We start from the raw sequence: 17702 nt of genomic DNA on the forward strand, positions 1-17702 counted from the left end.
AGAGTTTCTCTATGTCTAAATAGCCACCGTAATTGTTTCAAAACATTTCACGAAGATGTTTAAATACGAATAATATTTTTGGCATAAAAATTGTTTTTTATTGTTACTATTTTTCTATCACTCTTATAAGCCTTTGTTTGTCACCTGTCATCCGCTTTGCAATGGAGGGAAGTCGAACCTTGATTTCGAACCCCTCCTATGTTCTTCTGATTAATTTAGTTGCGGGTCCAATGACAGTTTAACTTTCCTCCGGGACAAACTTGACCTTCATTGGTTGAGTTTTTATGACGGTCAAGCTGTAGGTCCTGGCTACACAGGAGTTGCAGTGGTGGGAACGAGAGGTGGGAATAGTCCCGTGTCACTCGTATCACAGCCAAGCTAAGCAAACTTCTATAAGTAGTACGTACTATGGTATGGTAAAGTAAATACATATATAAATATGACTTCTTCAGAAAACACGGATGATAAAATTTGACCTGGAGATACACGAATGATAAGAACTGTCTAGCCGGAGATTTTTTCGTGTATTTTTATTTATTTAGTTACCTTAATATGTAGTTACATTTTAGTTATTGCCAAACTGCTTAGCAGTTTAATATAAGTTACATTGCTGCGTGTTCTGGAGTCCTATATTATGAATTGTATCGTTATAAAATTTCTTCATCATACAGATGAACTGGATGCAGATATCAAAGAATATCTACGGGCACAGAATAGTAAAAGGGATAGCAAAGAAACCGTGCCTCCTAAAAGGATCATAAGCTACGCCTCCAAACACTTACCAGAGTGGTCGTTGCGGCATCGTTGCAAGGTCGCAGATTGTAACTACAAAAGCAGAATCAGGTGTTGTTTCTGTAGAGTCTCACTATGTCTAAATAGCCACCGTAATTGTTTCAAAACATTTCACGAAGATGTTTAATTTCAGAATAATATTTTTTGTATGATATTTGTTTTTTATTGTTTCTATTATTCTATCACTCTTATCACAGCCAAGCTTAGCAAAGTTTTATACATAGTGCTATAAAAATATGACCTCTTCAAAAACATGGATGATAATAAAAAATTTGCCAGAAATAACTAAACATCACACCGAGAGTGATTTTATCTCCCAGAAGCGTAGTCACCTTGAGTATGCGTCGCAGATCAGGAACCCTAGGTACCAAACATACGTCTCTCGCTTGGAGAATGTCCAGAAAAAGTTTATGAGGTTTATTTGTTACCGTACCAGATCACATTATAGTTCGTCGGACTACCCTAACATCTGTAAAAGACACCACATCCTTCCTCTTGCTATTAGACGTGAAATATCGTCGCTTGCCTCTCTGATGTATCTGACATTTTTTCGAAACTGAGTTATCTACTCAATCATAATCACTTTATGTGCGTTCCCTTCGAGAGGCCACTGTGGAAAACGAAGGTTTCGTATACATAAAGATTTAGCAGAACCTCTAAAATCTTTATGTATACGAAACCTTCGTTTTCCACAGTGGCCTCTCGAAGGGAACGCACATATCAGTTTTGCAGGACGAATGGATCTGTCTAATCGCCTGAAAATGACATTGGGAACTTTTTGCCCCACTTTTCGAAAAGTAGCGGACACAAACGAAACCTATCACAGATGATACATACTAATATCCAATGAATTTCCGTGCATTTTTTTTTTCTCTCTTATATGGGAATATTGAGAAAATGAAGTTTTAATATTTTATTTTATTTTACATTTAGGTAATATTTTTGACGACCTCCGTGGCGGAGAGGCGCACACACCGGATTTCAAGGTGTGCCGGGCCAATCCTGAGGTCCCGGGTTCGATTCCCGGCCGGGGCAATATAGAAAACGATCTTTTCACATTGTCTCTGGTTTGGGTGTGTTGTGGTTCGTCGTTCCCGATTTCCATAACACAAATGCCTTAGCTACTTATTTTGGGTTGGAGTAATATATGAGATGTTGTCTAATATTAATTCAAGTATTTATAATATTTTATTTATTTATATTATTTTATTTATATTTTTTATTTATTTATATTATTTTATTTACTTTTATTGGTTACTCTGCAATGCCAAACAACATAACATGTAAAAATATCAAATCATTTTAGGCAAATATATTTTCAACTTAGACTCGTCATATCTCAGAATTTCCATATCTCACAACATAGCGCTTTAAGTGAATATACCCACAAGTATAAAGCTTTGAAATAAAATACGTTTCATCTTTGTCCGCCGTGGGGCATTTTCTGATATTAAAGTTCCCAATGTCCTTTTGCAAAATGTCAGTTACGTCAGTTAGAGAGGCAAGCGACGATATCTGATATATCACATATCTTATAAAAGTTATCACAGCTGAGATTGACTGCTCTGAACTCCTAGCTAACATTCAATTTAATGCTCCAAAAAGAATTCTGCGCAATAATGATCCACTAGGTATACATCCCCAAGGTAGACTCTAACTACAGGCAAAATAGTTTTCTCTGGCGGGCGAGTAGGAACTTGAACGAATTTGTCAAAGAAACTAACATCGACATCTTTTGTACTAGCATTGCTGTGGCGAGGAGACAGTTTTTTTAAGGATAGCTAAATTGTTTTTCTGTTTGGCAATGTTTTCCAATACTTTTTATTTAGGTATACGTAGTATCTATAATATAGATAAATAGATACTACTGTAGTATGTAGTAGCCCTGGTGCAGGGTCACTAAATTTTTTAAATTGTTTTTCCTGTGGGAACCTATAAGTGGTTTACTTGCTGCCTATCCTATGTCATTATTACACACTGTAAAACCCTGGTTTTCCTAAATAAATAAATAGAAGCAGAACAAACCCCAATAGGGTTATATGTGAAGAGCATAAAAAATAGTGTTTTATTTGTGGAGTATAGATATTATACCTAAGTCCCAATCCCAAATTCCATTATTCATGATTCGGGCCTAAGTTCTATAATACAATAATGAGTTTTTATATAATATTTTATAATGTATTAAAATAAAAACAACAAGGTTGACCGACGACCTGATAAAGGTAGCAGGAATGCGCTGGATGCAGGCCGCTCCGTGCGACGTGGAAGTCATTGGGGGAGACCTATGTTCAGCAGTGGTCGTCCTGTGATGATGATGATGAAAATAAAAACCGTTATTAAAAGCTGGAAGATCTTAACTCAGTGTGTGGAATGCGCGACATTGCTTCGTATCCCGGAGATTTTTTGTTGTTTATTCAGTTATCAAAATTAAAATTATCTTTATTTGTGTAGACTAATTAAGTTAGTACTTACACGTATTATTACTTATTACGAGGTTAATATGTTACATTTAGTTACATTTCTAGTTATTGTCAAACTGCTAAGCAGTTATTATTTATTATACAACATTGAGTCCTTTAATACTAGTATTAATTGTATCGTTTATAATGAATTTTCTTCATTGTACAGGTCAGATGGACGAAGAAATCAAAGAATATCTACGGTCACAGAACAGAAAAATTCGTAACAGACAAGTCAGACCTCCTAAAAGGATCATAAGCTACGCCTCGAAACACTTGCCAGAAATGTCAAAGCGGCAACGTTGCAAGGTCGCAGGATGTACTTCCCTTAGTAGTATCAGGTGTTGTTTTTGTAAAGTCACATTATGTATGACTCGCCATCGTAATTGTTTCAAAAAATTTCACAAGGATGTTTAAAAACAAGATGTTTTCATGAATAAGATTTGTTGCATGCAAATTGTTTTTTGTTGTTTCTATCACTCTTATTACGCCATAACTGTTAGGTTGGGTTGCACCATCTTACTTTAACTTTGACAAACGTCAAAAATCTGTCAAAGTCCATACAAAAACACCGGGTATCGTTATAGTTACGGTCAAAGTTAGGTAGTGCAACTTAGCCTTAATAAAATCTGAGAAAACAACAGTAGGGGGGATTTTTTTTATGTGACAGGAGGCAAACGAGCAGACGGATCACCTGATGGTAAGTGATTACCGTCGCCCATAGACACCCGCAGACCCAGGGGCGTTACAGGTGCGTTGCCGGCCTTTAAGGTGAAGATACGCTCTCCTCTTGAAAGCTTGCAGGTCGTATCTGGATGGGGGACACTGCTTATGGTCCCGGAGTCCTTTCTTATAAATAGTGCGGTTGATAAAAAATATGCCTGTTTCAGAATATATTGAAACTAAAAAACGGCTCAGAAGGATAAAGGTAAAAGATCCCATCGAAATAAATCTTTCAGAGACAGTGACTGAGCCACCAGAATTGAGAAAAAGGAAGTATTGTACCTATTGCCCTTCTCATATAAGAAGGATGTCTAAAATTATTTGTGGTTATTGTTCAACACCGATCTGTGGAGAACATAAAAAGATTTTATGTTTCGTCTGTGCTAAAAGGCATGTGCCGAAATGCCGATAAAAACAATTTTAACTACGGAACTTTTAGTTAAATGGTAAAGGTCATAGCACACTTATCAACCCGGAAAGGGATCAACACCGTATCCCCTTTCGCCGCGAAGCGAGGCGTTTACGTTACGGTACGGATAAGTGTGCGTTGCAGTACATACGGAGTTTCGATACATACGATCCGTTACCGGGTTGATAAGTGTGCTTGATCCTTAAATCTTGTCTACATTTTACGACAGGTGAAATTGTGATAATATACTTAATGTAATTAGAATTTTTGAAACTATTTGTCCAGTGAGAATTTACTTCCCTGTACCTTTAAGTTCGAATAGTTCGTGTAAAAGAGCTCTTTAAATAAATGAATTTAAATCTGAATGGTGTTTGACGATAAAGATAAGGGTTAAATCAATAAAAGTCTTAATATATTAAAAATATGCAATATTATATTGTGCAACAACTTTCATATTCCCGTTTTACAACAATAACTATTATTATTAATAAATACCTACATAATAACAATGTATTGTAATGTTCATATACAAAATATATTTTTTTTTACAGTGCAGTTAGTTGGTCGTTTCATTGTTATAATCCTTATCAATTAATTTTACTCATTTTTACATTGATAGATACAATTACATTATAAGAAACATAATAGACATTATTACAAATTGTCGCAAATTTAAATGTAATCTAGTGTAAAAACATTGTTATTTAATGTTATTTCTATTCAGGTTGTCAAAATTAGAAAACAATTAACTACTTATACGAGTAGGTACATAACCCATTCTGTATGTAACATTACACAAATAATTTAAAATGTAAAAAATTATGGTCATGGTGTTTTTGTATTTATTATTTCTTCTATAATTATATTCTTCTTTACAACATTGGACTATAATAGGACAACTATCTGGATGTTACTTTTTCGTTAAATAATATTTGAACTGTCTGACAATATTTTTCAAATTGTTTTTATACAACAATGTTACCTACAATTTTCAATATTTGTATTAAGATTAAGAATAATCCTCACCGTATGATCTCCCTACAAACTGTATAATTATGTAAAAACTACATTATTTACTTAAATTAATTAAATACAAAATTGTTTTTTACTTTGGTTGTCACTTGTCATAACAAAGTATAAACTAAATTCAGAGGAAATTAACACTTACAAATGTATTTAAAAAATGGGAATGTCACTACTAAATTCATAATATACATGTTACAGTGTCTTTTGATCTTATATTATATCTATTATCTGTACCAGTCGTATACTTATTATGTAAGCGTTAAGTATTGAAATTGAAAGACATTGTGATATTATTTAAATAGGTGTCCTACCGATTTTATCGAAAAAAATATTTAAGTAAGAAAGGAAAGTAAAAGTATTAACAGATGACAGCACAACAGAATACATTTACGTCTAAATAATTTTATTTTTATTTTACAAGGAAAACAATAGAGTGTATAAACTATGTAGACAAACATTTTAGAAATGTCATGTCATGTCCACCTTGATGTGATTTCCGTCGTTTGTATATTTAAATTGGTTATACACTCGCGAGCAAAAATATGGAATCACCCTATTTATTCCGAGCGATCATAAGAACTAAATGACTAATAGAAGATCAATAAAAATGGTACCATTTTAAAGGTGATATTATAAACTTTAAATTGATACCATAGATACATACAATACATAGTCATTCAGTTCTTAAGACCGCTCGGAATATAAAGGGTTGATTCCATACTTTTGCTCGTAAGTATAGTATAATTTTGTAAAATAAGTAAAAGTTGACATATTGTTACCTACTAGTTGTAGTAAGGCCACCTATGTATCACTACATAATTTATTATTATATTATTTTTTTGTCTAGTTAGTATGACATCTCACTCACAATAAGTATGGTCGTTAATACACTTATTATTTGATTATTATATACAAAAGACAATATATAAATATGTATAACAATTGATCTAGACATATAGACATTTATTAGACTCACGTGTAAGGGTAGTGTCAATAAGATGTACTTAGGATTTTTTTTGATCATGATATACAAAAGACATTCCTAGGTATTCGCAAGTCAAAAGGCACGTAGGTGCTGTTATTATAGATTTTGATGTTTTCTAATACATTTGACCAAAATAGATACCTAATTGACTAATTCTCTTCATTTTGTTAACTTTTAATTTTTCTAAGTAACTAGGTAACTTAAATAATTTATTGTGTAAATAATGGTTATTATTTGGTCAAAGTCTATTTAAACGGGTTAAATACAATAAAAACTATGATTTTAAATATCGGGAGTTTTATTTAAAACAGAACAAAACATTTCTGTCAAATTCGCACTCGTAAAAATGGGTAATTTTCAATAAAAGTCAAAAGGCAAAAAACTGTTTATTAATTAACTATAAACTACAGTCTAAAACACATTAAGCTAACTTTAACATTCATAAAATCTCAAAATCGTGCATTTATACAAATATAACATTAATTTATTAGTTATTGGTTCGAGTTACAAGTAATAATATATTTTTAGAATATTTTTTTATGCATAAGGCACGTATTTGACCACAATCGCACCTGATGTTAAGTGGTATGCAGTCTAGGATTGCAAAAGCACATTCTTTGTACAAAATTACTAATTACGTATAGATTTTTTTTGTAAGTCTCTGAGTGCAGTACAGTAAGACAATAGGCACTTAGGTATTCACTTTTTAGACAACTTAAAAAAAAGGAGGTTAATATTCATTAGCTACGAACGTCGCAAATTGTGACTGTGATTGTGGATTTTTAACAAACCAAAATGTACTATCTACGTATTTTGTCATTACTGAGGCCACCTGTCATACCACACCTGTAGCGACAATGAGAGTGTTCAGTAGAGACCAGATGACCTGTTGATTAATCATTTTCTCTGTGCATCATGATTGTGGTCGTTATTGATCTTGATGATGGCATCATTTAGTGTCGTCAGCTTGGCCTTGCAACCTTTGTCGCACTTGTTACACACCCAGTGGGTCTCGTGCTTCTGGTTACTAGGCCTGGATCTCTTCTTGAAACGGTAGTCTCCAAGCATGATGATGGCGTTGCCGTGGCGAGACCAGCAATACCTTGGCACGATTCTGCCTGGATAGAAAAAGGTAAGATTAAAAATTTATAGTAGGTATTACATCTTCATATATAATAATTAAAATTTCCTTACAGGAGAGGTGGACAGAAATATTTTTTGTACCGTGTCTCTAACCACATTCTCACATAACTTACGTAAGTAGCTAATTAGTGTGAATCGTATAGTTAGTGGTAATGTCACCTGTAGCGGTAAGCAAAACTCTTTGCGCCGGGTATAGGCTACGGCGGTTGCGATGGTAACCGGGTTGTTGATGTCAGGAGAACGTCAGGTAGTAAAATAGGAGATTTTACAATATATTATATTTTATTCAAAAGTGACTACGTGAGTTTCCATATTAAGCCACGTACCCTTTATTGGTGATCCTTTGTCACCTATTGAAAAACGAGTTACTGCGAAACATATCCTCAACACTTTAAGTAATGATTACACCTATTGTAGGATCTAGTTCTGTTCAAACATTTTTATAGTTACCTATTGTATTTACTTGTTTACAATTATTACCATTTACCTCTATAGAAATCCTTATCTTCAGTGAAAAAAGGAATAAAATCCTCATATACGACAAAAAGTTTAATTTTCAAAATTTGTATAATGTTCTATGAACTATACTTATTTAATTTATTATAATGTAAATCACTTCATGCTTCTCTTACCCCTAAGACCCATTGGGATTTTTCGCTTTCCTTTTCCTTGTTCATTATCACCCACAAAATTTATATCCATTACATTTTTAGATTAAAGTTAATCGAATAATACACATATTAAATATTTTTCCTACGTTAAATCACAAACATCAATGACTTAGACTATGGGAATGCAGCGAAGTGATTTTTAATCTCGAAAGCGAATGTTACTTTGTCTACATTCACTGTATGTTACCAGTATATTAAAATAGCACGTCAGTAATGATCCATAAATACGACAAAATTACAATAAGGAATTATAAAAAAAATACATACATACATCCAATGCAAAACGTTCTAACGAATTATACATTATATTAAATAATTAAACATATAATATATCCTATAAGTATGACTAGATAGATAATGTGATTAATTAATGATACACTTATAATTTTTTTAAATAGATTATTAGTAATTTGTTATTACACAAATTACTAATAGTCCCGTTAGCCCCTCATACTAAGCTAAATATGCTTGTATCACGAGTGAGCTCACCACAATAGTCGAGGGCGGCGGGGACCGAACCCGCGTTCCCCGGATCACGAGTCGGCCAGTCCGACCCCATCACCGTTCGGCTATCGTGGGTAATTACTTGTCCAAAGAACTTCCTATCCCTGCATCTCCGGTTTGGCAATTAATACTTTGTTTTATTTTAAAAGTAAGTAGATACTTAATCCTAGTAATTGTTACTTAAATGCTACGCTATATCAATCAAAATAAGTAGCTTTGGTCAATAGACTAGATTAGTGAGTACGAATAAGACTAGAAAATATGGACGACACATTCATATCAAGTTAGAAACTGTAGCATCTTATAAAGAGAAGAATAAATTAATAAATGCGAATTTGTATAGTACGAATGCACAGACCACAACACATCAGACTTCAAATTTTCTTATAAATATGGTCTATTACAAAAGGTGCCATATGGAAATGTGACGATTTAAGTGGAGCAGTCGTTTGTGAACTCACGAGATTTCTTCTCAGGCCAGAAGTTCGTGATAGGTCTGATACTGGGACCTGCAAGGTTCTCTATGGTCTCGATATTCTCTTTCTTAGTCACCGACTGTGGTCTCATGCCCATACTAAGACACTTGTTATATCTACAACGCTTACACCAAGATCTAGAGTACACAGTTATTTCGCAATTAAGTCTTGATTGTTTGCAGTTGTAATTGTCTTGCTTGTCCAGCTGCACGGTGCTTTTGAAGAACCACTTGCAAGATTCACAAGTAAGTGCCCCGTAATGTATACCAGAGACGTCATCACCGCATACCAGACACGCGGCTTCTTCTTGTCGTGATCCCAGCAAACCCGTTGGAACTTCTGATGATGCTGAAAATTAATTATGTGTTAATTAACTGTGGTTTAGTAAAAAAACGATCTAGATTTACTCTAATCTAGAAAACAATACGTACTCTTTATTTAGAACCGTTCATATTTATCATAAGGTACCGCTGTGGCGAAGCTGTAAATGCTTAAATAAATAAGAATGCGAATTATTCATGACGAATTTAATAACAAAATAACATAAATTGCACATTTATTTCTTAAACATCAAATGCAGTAAGAAATGAAATCCTTAAAGAGAAGGTACATTCAGTATAATGTATATGAGTAGGTATTTATACCTATTTATAAACATTTATAAATTTTTAATACTTTGACTGGTCCACTGGACACTACATTAAATACGAGATATTATATGCACTACCCGACACTACATACATTCATTAGATACTGGATAAAATTTAATATAAAATTTAAGGTACTAGAAGTTAATTGGTTTATATTAATATATAAATGGGTATTTATACCTATTTTAAACATTTTTAAATATTTTTCTGACTTGTCCACTGGACGCTACATTAAATAAGAGATATAATATGAACAATCAGATATTATATTTATTAAGTACTGGATAATATTAAATATGTATACGTCAATTCTTTTTAATATAACATTAAAAGTAACACAAGTTTATCGGTTTATATTAATATATAAGTAGGTATTCATACCTATTTTAAACATTGATTATTATCTACTAGTTGTTTGACTTGTCCAGTCCACTGAACACTACATTAAATAAATGACATTATATGCACTGCCAGACATTAAATTCACTACACTAGGTACTGGATAATATATTATGTATACATTGAACATCAAGACTATTTTTAATATGTATAACATTCAAGGAATCTCAATGTCATCTAATATGAATAGTTTAAAACGTGTAACACATTCCAACCATTCTCTTTCGGATTCCAGAAACCTATCTTTAACTTTATTACATCGATCCCATTTTTCAGTGAAATAATTCTTAAATATCATCAAGTCTGATTTCAGTTGGTATTTTTTTGAATTTAGGCAGTTTGTTCGACGCGTTAGATACTTTTCCAGTTCAATAAACTTCATTGGTACCGATTTCATTTTACTGTTGAATAAAATCTGACACAGGTATTCATTTTTGAAGAAAATATATTCATCTGAAATAAAATTTGGTCTTGTAATAATGTAAAAACACGATATTGTAATTACGACATACACATGCGATTTTTAAATATAATCATATTACCGTGCTCTCAAAATAAAAATGTAGCTACTACCAAAAATGAGATAATTAAAAAAAACAAAGGATTTATTTTGTATAATTCTGTAATTTAATACAATTATATTACATTTAAGTAAACATACCTACATTACATCTGTCTGGATACCCTTATACCATTAGCACTCACAAATTCTACTCCTAAAATATTTATTTATAACCTAAGTAATTATTTATTATTTTTCTACTCGTAATTAAATTCAGCTGCCTTGTAAAAGCGGTGCGCTTTAAATATGTTTGGACACCTTAAAAATGTAAATTTTTTCTTCGCGATCGCTTCGTTGTATAATCGAAAACGCTTACATTTTCTACAGATTCAGGTTTATCTATTTTTATGTTGAAAATACACACGAAAGCACACAATGACACAAAGACTTTGGTATTTTACACAGTTAATAAACCTTTCCTGGAAATTAGACTCAATTTTCACCAAAAAAATGTATTGGCTTGGGCCGCAAATTGAAATTAATTCTAACAAGAACTCGTATAAATCTTATGAGTAAATAAAACATTATAATAATGTTGTATACCAGCTAATGCAACTACTAGATAATTTAGTTTGATATTATTTTTGTGTAATTTTAATAAGTACCAATTTTTTCTTTTTTTTTCATTTACAACAGAACAATAAGTTCAGTAGCACTTTCTCAGTCTTATTTTTAGTTATGCATCATAATATTTCTAATTACTTTATGCATATATAATTATCATATAAATAAATAAATAAATATCAAACTTGACGGCTTTATTTAGTGCAAAAATAATAATTTACAAAGAAAGATTACAGAGAGATGAACAAGACAATAACATTCATTTATTTACTATTATCAAACATTAAACTAATTGAATTACTTATTAATAACTATCAAATTATAAATATTTACTAACATGATCTAAATAATATTATTATTGCGACCTGCGCAATCATGTGCAATCGTTAAAATATTTTAGGATAAAATATTATAAGTACCTACTACCACACTAATCAATATCAATTCTTTTGATGTCAATTATGAATTAAAATTGTTGCATAAAAACGTGCAATTCTTTAAAACGTACAGGCTAGCAGTATATATACAGGGTGTTAGGTAAATGGGTATATGAGCCGACACTAGCCCATGTTAACATGGGCATATAAATGGTATGGTGAAGTCAGAAATTTGATATCATCATTTTAATTTTTTTAATTTTCATACAAAATAAATGTTATAAAATCCGATTTGTATGAAAATTACAATAATTAAAATTGAGATATCAATTTTCTGACTTCACCATACCATTTATATGATCATGTTAACATGGGCAAGTGTCGGCTCATATACCCATTTACCTAACATCCTGTATATATATAAGCATTTGGACAATATATTGTTGTCAACACATAAAGGCATCTCTTTTCTTCACCATTTCAGTCCTCATGCCGACTCCAAGGCATTTTTGGAACCTGCAATACCTACACCTGGATCTATAGTAGACGTTCATCTTGCATTGCCCGTAGTTTCTGCAGATATACACGCCTTCCTTGTCCTGCTGAATGGTGCGTTTGAAGAACAGCTTGCAAGACTCGCAGGTTCGAATCCCGTAGTGGAGACCCGAGACGGTGTCGCCACATATCGGGCAATATCCTGGAAAATTATTATATAGTAGGTTCTATGGTTACAAAACCTACCTGCCAAATGTTGCGGTCAACGCACTATTTACAATTTACAAACGAAACCTTTCTTACACCAGGATTTTTCATTACACCGTCTTTCTTCTAACATAAGAATAGTAATCACAAAAGTAAAACATCACATCCAAAGAAATGTCGTTGCAGAAAACAACCCTGGGAGTGATAGACCAATAGACCTTTGACAGTAAGCCTACTGAATAGGTTTTGAAAAGGCATTTGCCCACCAGAATAAGGATCACTAATTATCTAGATATACCAACATTTCGAAGCATAATTATGATCAATATCCCTTATCGGCCGTGCCACCCCGGGTCCCCGGCCCCCCGCTATATACGCGCATGATTTGTAAATAAGTAAAACACGAAAAGAATACATATGAGTCGTATTATTATTGTTATCAACAATCATCAAGATCTATACAATTCTGACACACTGGGATAACGTGCTGCATACAAATGGGCTTATTGCATTTATTACAATAATGCCTGGTTTTCTTATCCTTGGCATTAGGACAGTCTTTGCATCTCTTTCGGAGCGTTTTAGAAGTAGTCGGGTAGCTCATAGTTTCCCCAATCTGCTCGTGGATACGTTTACGTAAGTTTGTTGGCAACTTCATGTCTTTCCTCATATGAAGGTACCCCTCAAGCATTGTCAGACCGAGTTTTCTTATAAAATCACGTCTATTTGAGGTGGACTTGTTATTTTCACGAAATATAATTTCACTGTTTATTGCAGCTATGTTCATAACTGCATAGAATACTGTCATTGGCCACCGTTTAGAGGCTCGGGAAACATCGTAGGCTGCACATATTTGATCAACAGTATCGACACAATTTTTCGTAGAATCATAAAATGTGACGATTTCTGGTTTCTGCTTATCGCCGCTAGCCGGATCAATGCTTGGCTTGTGATGAAGGGAAGACAGCACCAGAATTACTTTAGATTTCTTAGGTACATATGACACTAGGGTCATATCATTTTGGAATGCGAACTGGGACCTGTATACTTCTTTTCTACGAGCAGTTACAAAGCTAGCCGGGATTTCTCGTTTATCCTTACGTAATGAACCGGTAGCTGTCAGTTTATGATTCTGTTGAAGATGTGTCATCAGGGGTATGCTCGTGAACCAGTTATCGAAAGTCACGTTTCTATAACTATTAGAGATAGGTTGAACTAATCTGTCCACAATATCAAAAGCTTCATTGCTGCAGGAAAATGGACCTTCGGGCTGTTTTCCAGAATCTATTTCAAGATTGACGGTATAAAATGTCTTTGAGTCCACCAAAGCGTACATTTTGATGCCGTATTTGGCGGGTTTTTTCGGAATATGTTGACGGAAAGGACATTTGCCACGGAATGCTTCCAATTTCTCGTCAATGGTGAGGTATTTGCTGGGAGCATAAGCATTATCACAGTTTGCAACAAATTCCTCAAAAATAGATCTTATTGGAGCAAGATTATCAACTGTTTTTCTTTTTCGACGTGTTTCCGCATCATCAAAACGTAAACAGCTATGCAGAAAATGAAAGCGTTGCACTGACATAGTATTTCTAAAAATTTCTACACCAGTGCCGTCGGTTCGCCACAATTCATTCAAATTTTGGCGGTTTGAACGGTTAAGTCCTGCCAAATACATCAAGCCAAACAACGCCAATAGCTCATCTATTGTCGTCTCTTTCATGAAAGAGTCGCAGGATTTTTTACTGACAGCTAATTGTCTCTGTTTAATCAAAGCGTTGGTATGACAAAGTATTTGCTCCAACATATTATCGGATATAAAATGTTTCCAACACTCCATTTCTGTCTTGGCATTTCTTGCGACTGGTTTCACGCCAGGTTTTAGGGATATATTTTCTGGTTTTACAGTACTTCGAGATGGTTGTGAAGACCATAAAGTTACACCATCTTTTCCGGTATAAAACGGCTGGTTACTGGTTGGTATCGCTTCATGCTCTTCATTATCGCTCAACTCCTGCTCTGTATCGCTTTCTAGACTACGCTGCGAGATATGGTCTACTTTTTCCTCTTCGTCTGAACTGAGCTGTTCATCTTCATTGGTAAAAGACTGTTCAAATAGAATTACAAGTTGTTTATTTTCGTAGCACATCTTTGGTGAGTCTGTGGAAAAAGATTTGCCTTAAAATGGAGAAAGTAAAAATGAATAGAGAAAACCAAAACTACTACATGATTATCGTAGCCTGGTATAATCTACCCAGTATAGATTCTTAGTGTGCAGAAGAAGCGCTTTGTTGCAAGTTTTTGAAGAACTTTGATCATTCGACTCAAAAGCATCATGCTGTAGTGTAATTTGTGTAAGTCAAAGCATTTATGTCATTTTGGTCCAAAATACTTAGCTTGTGCCTCTACTATTCATAATCAATAGATAACGATTGTTTGTTTGTTACTTATTTTATTAACAACACAATGAATTAAAAACATGAAAATTTGTGTGTTTTATCTAATATCAAATAATTTAGAAGTCGTATAGGTTAGTACCATTTTTGCGAAAGTCAAGAATATAAAAAAAAACTTCGTTTTCAGTCGCCCACTTTTTCTTACCGGCGCCATGAAATGAAACAAACAAACACCTGCAACTGTTCTTTTATTGTAAATACGTAAGCTATCAAATAATGTATTTAATTAAAACTGAGATTCACAGCATTACATAACTCTTAAGCATTTTACATCTTACTACTCTCTAGTAAAGGTCACTGACTATTTGTAATTAATTTTATAGAACCAGATAATTCACTAAAAATACAAATTCTACATTTAGAAATCACTAGGAAAAAAGATGACCTAAAGTGAGGATTAGACTAGCAATAAAACTTGCAGAAGTTGACTTTCGCACCACTGTGTAAATTTTGCAGAAGTTGTCTTGTGGCACAGCTATTTAAACATAGTGGTAAACGCTTGCGAAAGTTCTGCAAGTTTTATTGCTAGTCTAAACCTCGCATCAGGTAGGTAGACCTTATACACATAAATAATTCGGTTGGTTTAGGGGATTTTCAAATTAAGCGGCAAATATGTCGATTTTTAATTGACGTTGCGTTAATTTTTTTACATGAAGTTCCATGTAGGTATACTTTTCAAATCATCCGGATTATTTATATTAATTCATAATGGTATGTATCTATCATATCTGTATAATATAAATTAATCCTGATGAAGATGTATTCTTTGTGTTCTTTGTCTCATTTTACTAAACCGTCACAAAAACTTACTAATGTACAATTCATAATACAAATAATACTCTTTGAGATCTTTTGTATTGACATATCTTTTAAATAACAAAGGACACTGAAAATATCTAAAATTAAACATTTAATAGTACCTATCCTAAGTAGGCACAATACATCCTACACAAATGAGCAAAACATATAAAAAATGATATGATAATTTCTGCAGTCTTCAAATTATTATAATCACAACCAAAAATCACGTAAGTACATTAATTCGCGTATTTTTACATAAATTAATGAAAATACACATTTCAAAACGACGCGCGCCATATTTATCAGCCTATGGCTAAGTACCTAGTAACAAAAAATACACAAAACATTTTCCTGTTACAAATATTTTTTAATGTACAACTTAAAAGGGGCTAATCAAAATAATGCCTACGTAACTCTAAACTACTATATTACTTTCATCACAGTACATAATAGAAAACGTATAAATGCAATTAAAAAATCACAATGTTAACGAATAGAATTCGTCAATTAAACTAATTAATTAATTATGTAAATCACTAACTTGAGTAAATAAAATATTAAGTAAAATCACAACATAATTAATATCTACAGATTGACGACCGATCCTGGGAGCACAACGCCCAAAAAACGTAATAAAGAAGAACTGCACTGAACCGTCCCACCCGTGACATTGACAGAGAGGCGCCACCGTCAATACTGGATCACTGGTTCCGATTTTTGCCACGTTGGAATATACTGAAATGTCATTTGCAGGAGGGCGCTGCCATCAGTGCCGGGTTACTATTTCCGATCTTTGCTATTTGAAGTTCCAAAATCGTTAAACTATATTAACCGAACAGATATTCCTCGCAAGTTTTCTCCAAAATTTCTTCTGATAACGACAAATTGTAGGACACAGGTTTTATTCCTTTATTGATCTGTAACGATGACGCGTCATGGTTGTGGAATCCTTTGACCTCAATAATATGCCTTCCTGATGTCTTCACTACGGCCTTACAACACTTGTAGGAATGGGTGGAGCAAGTCCATCTGACGATGCCGTTTCTGATGGAGTGTCTGCAGTAAGTGTATTTCTTGTATACAATGAGCGGCTTGCCTCGGAGGGACTGGATGAAGAAAGCCTCTGCACCTATGGAAGATGTGTATATTAGGTAAGTTTAGAGATGGAATCTAGAATTGCTAAGGCCTGATTGTTTAAACTTAAGAGTTATTCATCATCATCATCATTTCAGCCATAGGACGTCCACTGCTGAACATAGGCCTCCCCCAATGATTTCCATGTTAAACGGTTGGTAGCGGCCTGCGTCCAGCGCTTTCCTGTTATCTTTATGATGTCCTCGGTCCACCTTGTCACAAACCTTGTTAAGAATTACAGTCATAAGAATATGACGCTATCAATATGGCAATTTAGGTAGGTAGCATTAGTGGTTTTTAAAGTGATTACTTTTGAATTAGCTATACCAATTCTTATTGTACAATGACAAACTAAATGCTTATTTAATTAATGCTGAGTAGAACAATTAGGAAGTTGCTAGTGCAATAAGCATAATGTGAATAAAATAATTAATATAGGCATTTTATTATTATTTAAAGTTCAGAATGAAATAATATTCACATTTGAAATATACCTAAAAATTGCTTTTTTGTGAAATAAGTTAATGTTAAATTAACAGAATGGTGAATAACATAGATCCGCACTACTCAATGCAAGTCACTATGGGATTATGGGAATACCTACTTCGCTTATCCTTGACTTAGTTGTTGATTGACTGCCCCCATCATTCTGTTCACAGTTAGTAGAGTCGTTACTGGTTAGTTGGACAGTAGGCATTTGACAGAGTTAAATAATATTGGAAATCAAGTTTATGAGTATTCACACACCTATAGGTGAGGAGAATAGGCATTACGACTTATCAACCGCCTCTGTGGTCTAGTGGTTAGACCACCTGCTTCAGACACAGAGGTACCGGGTTCAAAATGATTCATAGTAGCTAAACCATGAA

General features: G+C 33.5%; 1 long non-coding RNA gene across 1 annotated transcript; it reads right to left on the reverse strand.

Annotated features, from left to right (window-relative positions):
• Positions 1–4796: 4796 nt before the first annotated feature.
• LOC135076971 (uncharacterized) lies at positions 4797–5675 on the reverse strand. Its single transcript, XR_010258355.1, has 2 exons — positions 5452–5675; positions 4797–5365 (listed from the first exon to the last, which is right to left on the reverse strand). It is a non-coding gene; the product is annotated as an uncharacterized LOC135076971 (long non-coding RNA).
• Between the last annotated feature and the right edge of the window lie 12027 nt (positions 5676–17702).

This window comes from Ostrinia nubilalis, chromosome 12, assembly GCF_963855985.1.
Source record: "Ostrinia nubilalis chromosome 12, ilOstNubi1.1, whole genome shotgun sequence".
Taxonomy (NCBI): Eukaryota; Metazoa; Arthropoda; class Insecta; order Lepidoptera; family Crambidae; genus Ostrinia; species Ostrinia nubilalis.